Below are 7,032 nucleotides of genomic sequence, written 5' to 3' on the forward strand. Positions count from 1 at the left end.
TATCAATCTATACAATGAAAATAATTTAATGTCGATGTACACAAGTATCTCATCCGGGAGCGAAATCAAGAAAATCCAATGTCTTATAGATTCCTCCTCTTGAGTACATTATAATAGGATTAGTCTTTTTGTTACATTTTCGATCAGTTATTGCTTTTGATCTTCGTCAAATGTAACTCCATAAACGAATGAGGGAGTCCACAAGAACAAGTCAGTTGCGCGAATAAGCCGCGGCCCCCCACCATCAAAGCCAGAGTGGATCAGCTACCTCCACATTTTCAATGACGGTGACGCAGCAGTCAATCGACTGATTCCGATGTTTATCATGAGAATATACCCTTTCTTAGATCCTTCCAAGAAGATAACCCTAAATTATGATCGTGAACATGATCGTCTTTAGATAAGTTCATATCAAATTCGATATGCTGCGTTGAAGGTTTCAATCCAAAATATTTTAATCTGTCTTTTTATGACATCAGTTGAAGCATACACGTGAACGGGACGGCGGGACTTTGTCCCCCTCGTACTCATAAGATTGCTTTGCATAGGACTTGGATTGCTTTTCATAGGATTGGTCCATTACGGAATACAATGAAAATTATTTTTCATCTTTGATCAGATTTTCGTATTGTTTTAGGTTTTGCTTTTCATAGGATTGGTCCATTACGGAATACAATGAAAATTATTTTTCATCTTTGATTAGATTTTCGTATTGTTTTAGGTTTTGTATTGTCAGTATAGATATATTTTAAATATGGATCTACTATTAGATTATAAAAATAAATTTCTAGATTCAATAAACTTAAATCGTTTACAATCACTTCTAAAAATATACATTAAAGCAAAAAAATGATTTAATTATAAAAGTGATACCAACTTGTGTGATCCAAAATTCGGACTATCCTCTCTTGGTCAGAGTTCTATTAATTAAGAATTCAACAAGTTTTACTGCCATTCATTAAACATTATCCGTTTAAATAAATTATTATAAACATGTCTGGTTTAAAACAATGGTAGGTTTAAAACTAATGATAATGATAGATTAAAAAATAATTAATTTAAGGAAGACAACTACGTATATCACTAAATGATGAAGTTAAACAACAGACCGTACATTAATATAGTTTTATGGTTTTAATTTTTCAATAAACAGCATACCAATATGGTATAAGAATACTCAATATAATAAAGAATGCACATGCATTAAAAAAATATTTGACAAAAACTATTTTAAACCAAATTTGTAAGACGTTAGAGGGAAGGGGAGATGATTACATTAATAAGCAGGTGTATTTAGTATTTTTTTTTATGAATACAAAAAGTGTATTTAGCATTTTTGTTTTTTGAATAGGAAATGTGGTTGTTGTTATTATTATTAAATTTAATCAAATTATTAATAATTATTTAGTATATTTTAAAGATGGTAATTATATATTATAATATTTTAATTATATATAATATTTAATTAGTATTTGTAATAATAGTGAGATTTATTTTAAAATATTAATATTTGTAATAATAGTGAGATTTATTTTAAAATATTAATATTTATAATAATAGTGTGAGATTTATTTTAAAATATTTGTAATTTTAAAAATAGTTATGTATTTTTTACTATTTAATTTATGAATATTCACATATGCCAAATTTTATTCAGTTTATGTTTATGGTATTGAACTTTTATAGTTTAATGTTTGTTCACTATGTTTTTATCACTTTTTAATGTATTTATGTTAAGTAATATATTGATTTTATTTATTTTAAAAACCCATTACAGTGAACATGTCAAGAACTTTTATAGTTTAATGTTTGTTCACTATGTTTTTATCACTTTTTAATGTATTTATGTTAAGTAATATATTGATTTTATTTATTTTAAAAACCCATTACAGTGAACATGTCAATCTCAGTGGGATTGGATCCTAGACGTGAAGGATAATAGTGATTGTTTCTTTGAGATATTAATTCTATTTATTGTTAGTAATAAAAATAATAAATTTTTAATTTTTTTATTTCTCAATATCCACATATGTCAAATTTCATTTGGTTTTTGTTTATGGTATTGAATTTCTATAATTTGTTGTTTGTTTACTATGTTTTTATTACTTTTTAATGTATTTAAGTTAAGCAATATATTGATTCTATTTCTTTTAAAAATCCACTCCAGCCAATATGTTAATTTTTGTGGGAGGGTGGGGAGGATAATAGTCAATTTTTTTTTGAGCTATTAATTCTATTTAAGGTTAATAATAAAAGTAATAATGTCAAATAAAATTATAGTTTAGTTATTTTTATGATTTTTTATTAATTTTGATAATATGAAATTTATACTAAAGTAAGTATTTTGATACATATTATGGATTGCTATCTATTTGTGTTTATCATCCATTTAATTTAAATTGAAAAATAAAAAATGTATTTAAGGTTAATAATAAAAGTAATCATGTCAAATAAAATTATAATTTAGTTATTTTATGATTTTTTATTAATTTTGATAATATGAAATTTATACTAAAGTAAGTATTTTGATACATATTATGGATTGATATCTATTTGTGTTTATCATCTATTTAATTTAAATTGAAAAATAAAAAATGTTCAACTACCTTTCTTGTATATGGTATTGATAAGCCATAATATTGTAGCAAAGCTTATTTACAAACCAAGAGTCACGTGACAAAGTGAGGATGAATCTCCATGATTAAGACCTTCAGTTTCCCGATAACGAGTGGAACCTCCAATAAAAAATCTAACATTTCTCAAATTTTCCACACTGAAAAGCAATAGTAAGTAATATCTTGTTACACATTTTTTTTTAATATATAGATGTTTAGTTCATATATTAATTGAATACTAAATAACATAGGGGAAAAATAAAATAATTTAAATTTAAAAAATTAAAAGATATTTATAATAAAGAAATAAAAAATTAATATAAATTATAAATCAAATATTCCAATATACATATTATCAAATAAAAAAAAAACAATATATATCTTAAAATAAAAATCTTACTTAAAAATTCATATAGACTTGTTATTTATGGCCTAACTCTAAGCTAATACTAGTACAACTACATATTTATTTTGGAGAACCATACAACAACATATTTATTTTGGACAACCATATAAGATAGTAAGTTAATTTTAATAACAATATGCTTTTAAGTTAACCACAATTTTAATAATTCTCATATTCATACATTTATTTCAAAAATATATTTTAAATATCACATTAATATTTATTTGACAAAATTTAAATTAAATTAAGTGTAAAATTAAAATATTTTATATTTCACCTTCTCCTTACTTGGTTTCAAACATTTTCATAGAAACCATAGAGCACATCGTTAGTAGCAGTGGACTTAATTTCAGTAATTGCAATTTAAATATTTCGAGGCATGCATGGTGAAGAATATGCATTAAATTAATATTATTAAGCATAAACTAATTAAAAAAAGTGAATATTTTGTTGGCACATATGAGCCGACGAAGATGTTGATTTACGTATAACAGCTATCATTGTAAGCAACATACAAGAAAACGTACACCTTTCGGGGAAGCTGAGCTTTTATAATTTTGTCTCTCGCAGACCGTCCAAAAGGACAACCATAAATTATGATCATGAACATGATAGTCTTTACGTTAGTTCATATCAAATTCGATAGGCTTGGTTGAAGGTTCCAATCGAGGAGATTTTAATCTGTTTTTGGATAAGATCTGTTGAAGCATAAGCGTGAACGGGACGGTGGGAACTTGTCCCCCTTCTACTCATAGGATTTCCTTACATAGGACTTGCTCATTACGCAATACAGGGAAAATATATTTATTCTCATCTTTGACAGAATGGCCGTACTGCTTTTGGTTTTCTGTTACAAATAACCATTGATTGTTTACAGTCCCTCCTCTCAAAGAATATACATTGATGCAATATAAATGGTTTAATTATAATTAAGCTAATTATAAAGGTGACACCAACTTGTGTGATCCAAAATTTGAACTATCCTCCTTCTTATGATTAAGAATTCAACAAATTTTACTATCATTCCATAACTATTATGGGTTTAAATAAATTATAAACATATTTGGTCTAAAATAAATGTAGGTTTAAAATAAATGTTGATGGTAAATAAATAAAAAAAGTTGATACAAATACAACCAGGTATATCACTAAAATGATGCAATTAAACAATAAGAAATATTTAAATATGATTTTATGGTTTTAGAATTATCAATAAACAACATATCACGAACACAATTACATTAGAAAATGTGGTTGGTACACCTATAGGCATATGTCAATGATTCACCAACAATTATTGACTAAATGGCATCCAAACATCTAAAGGAATACTTTAATCTCTTTTTTAATGAAGATTTTATGAAGAATTATACTAACTCAAATTTTTAGTCTTAAGTGCAATCTGTACTAAATGAAAATAAATTTAATATGATGTAATGGAAATTGCATAAAAATAAACATAATGTGATATAGTACATATTACATGAAGATTATCACCATTTCATATAGCAGTGACTCTAGAGGATGAAGTTTCAAATACATGGAGTTCTAGACAAAGATGGCATGTGATTTATTAATTGCATCAATTGTTAATCCATCATAAGATATTAAGATAAATTGGATTCTATAACATGAAAAATTAATTTTTTTAGAGTCTGAAATTGTTATTATTGATTTTGGTGTTTATACGTGTAATAGATAAAATATTGAAAATAGAAAATAATGAAATTAAAACACACACTAATCACAATAAACGCCATGATATGCTATGAGAAACCCTTACCCAACTAAAAAGTGAGGTTTCTCTACTCTCTTTTGCTTGAAATGGAAATAATGCAAGTACAAAGAAGAAGGGACTCTCTATTGAGTTACTTGAAACACATGGTCCATGGGCTACTAACCCCCCTCTATTATCCTCTCTCAGTACCACTCCCAACTTACTATGATCTACTATGGAACACAGTACAATAAAAATCAATTCAATCCATTTTCCTTCTAACGACTTGATTCTAACACAACCCCATAGTGAACTAGAGGTTAAGTTTACTCATTCAACTCTCAACCATAGTTACAACTTTGCCCCACTTAGAGTCTTCTTCATATTATTCACATGGCTAGCCCCTTTTCCATGATTAAGTGGGCTTGATGTGGCATTCTCTTGAATTGTAGTGGTCAAGCACAAAAAGGTTATATATTAGGAGGCATAAATTTTGATTCAAACTCTTATTGGTGTATTTCTTGGATTGTTGGAAACATCTCTGACTCTACAATAACATTGTGCTCGAAGAAAATCCGCAGCCATTAACAAAAAAAAAAAAAACATCATATAACACCTAAAACTAGCCCTCAAATATTTCAAATCCCAGTTCCTTAAATTGGGTCCCACTGATAAAACTTATTTTTTCAATTGATTTCTTCAATTTTCTTTAGTATAAATGCATTGAGATGGATGAAAAATTATATAGTGATCCAATTTATACAACCTTGTGAAAAAGAAAGCCCTCTCATTATGTGATTTTATGTATTGCACAATTTTTTTTATAGGGTGATACACCACATGCCAAAAAATTTAGAAGTTTTGATATGAGAGAGAGAGAGATTTGATATCATCCAAGAGAAAAAATAAATTAGGGTGTAGTATAGCATGCCACAAAAATCACCATGATACATTGCAAAATGAAACCCTTTCTAAGGTGTGATAAGCAAGGAAGGAAGTGAAAGATGAAAATGAGTAAAAGAAATAATGATAAAAAGGAAATAAAGATATATAACAAAAAAAGACAATAAAAACAAAGTGAAAGGAAGGAATCAATCATTGAGGACTAAGTTTTCCAATGCATAACACACCATAAGAAAGAAAAATTCCATGCATTACATCATGATCAAAGGAATTTTCATGCAACATGATACAAATGGGGAAATGTCTATCACAAGGAATAATATTTTCAAAGGAATGACATGTTGCACCATAAAAAATTATGGTGTGACACATGACATGAAGGAAAATATTGTTGGATGTATTTCATCACAAAACACAATATTTTCAAGGTTTTTATAAGCCAATTGGTCAAGTTACCTTGAAATGTGTGTAAGATTTCATTTCTACATACCATGTTAACTAGCATATATGATGTATCATATGAAGGATAACTCAAGAGAGATAAAATAACCAAGAAAAGTTTCAAAGGGGAATAAATTATTTCTTAGAGCTAGAAAAGAATAATAATTTCAATTGATGGAAAGCTCTAGATGACTAAAATGTAATAGTGAGTTCATAATTGACCTTAAAATTGTGTTTAAGAGGAAAATTCAAATACCTCACTTCCATAATTCTACTTAGGGGTCAAGTGTAGATTCTAGCCTTCTAGATTTATTTGCTACAAACAAATTCATATTGAAAAGATGTAATGACAACACAATTTCAAAAAGCTATATCAGCATGTGGAATCCAAAATTAGAACATATATATATATATATATATATATATATAATTGAAATTAATTAACCGTCAATCCTATTCCCAAGACTTCTAACATGTGAACTGAAGGTGCTCAAGTTATCAAGGCCATATCATATATATATATATAATTGGAATTCATTAACCATCAATACTATTCCCAAGACTTCTAACATGTGAACTAAAGGTGCTCAAGTTATCAAGGCCATATCACTAATGGAGTTCAAGTATCCCAAAACAATTTACTCCAAGAGACAAATTGTCCTAAATTTGGGGACTTTGGTAGGTAATTAGTCCCACGTATTAATTCAATTTTTTCCCTACTAATTATAAAAATTGAGGATTTTGAACCTCAAGAAGGATAGATTGAGTTAGTTAATTTTATTTTTCTTGTATAGGCTAATTTTAGCCCCATCACAATTTACAAGAATGTGTTCAAAATTTCTGATGGGAGGTTTCTGCTCCCTTTTATTGTTGTTTTTTGTTTGGTTCTTAAGTTCCTTGGGGAGGGATCACCCAAATCTATTCAAGAATCCACCTGTACTTTACTTCCC

Source organism: Pinus tabuliformis, chromosome 3_1, assembly GCF_031772625.1.
Source record: "Pinus tabuliformis cultivar Carrire ecotype Pingquan chromosome 3_1, CPIR1, whole genome shotgun sequence".
Classification (NCBI taxonomy): Eukaryota; Viridiplantae; Streptophyta; class Pinopsida; order Pinales; family Pinaceae; genus Pinus; species Pinus tabuliformis.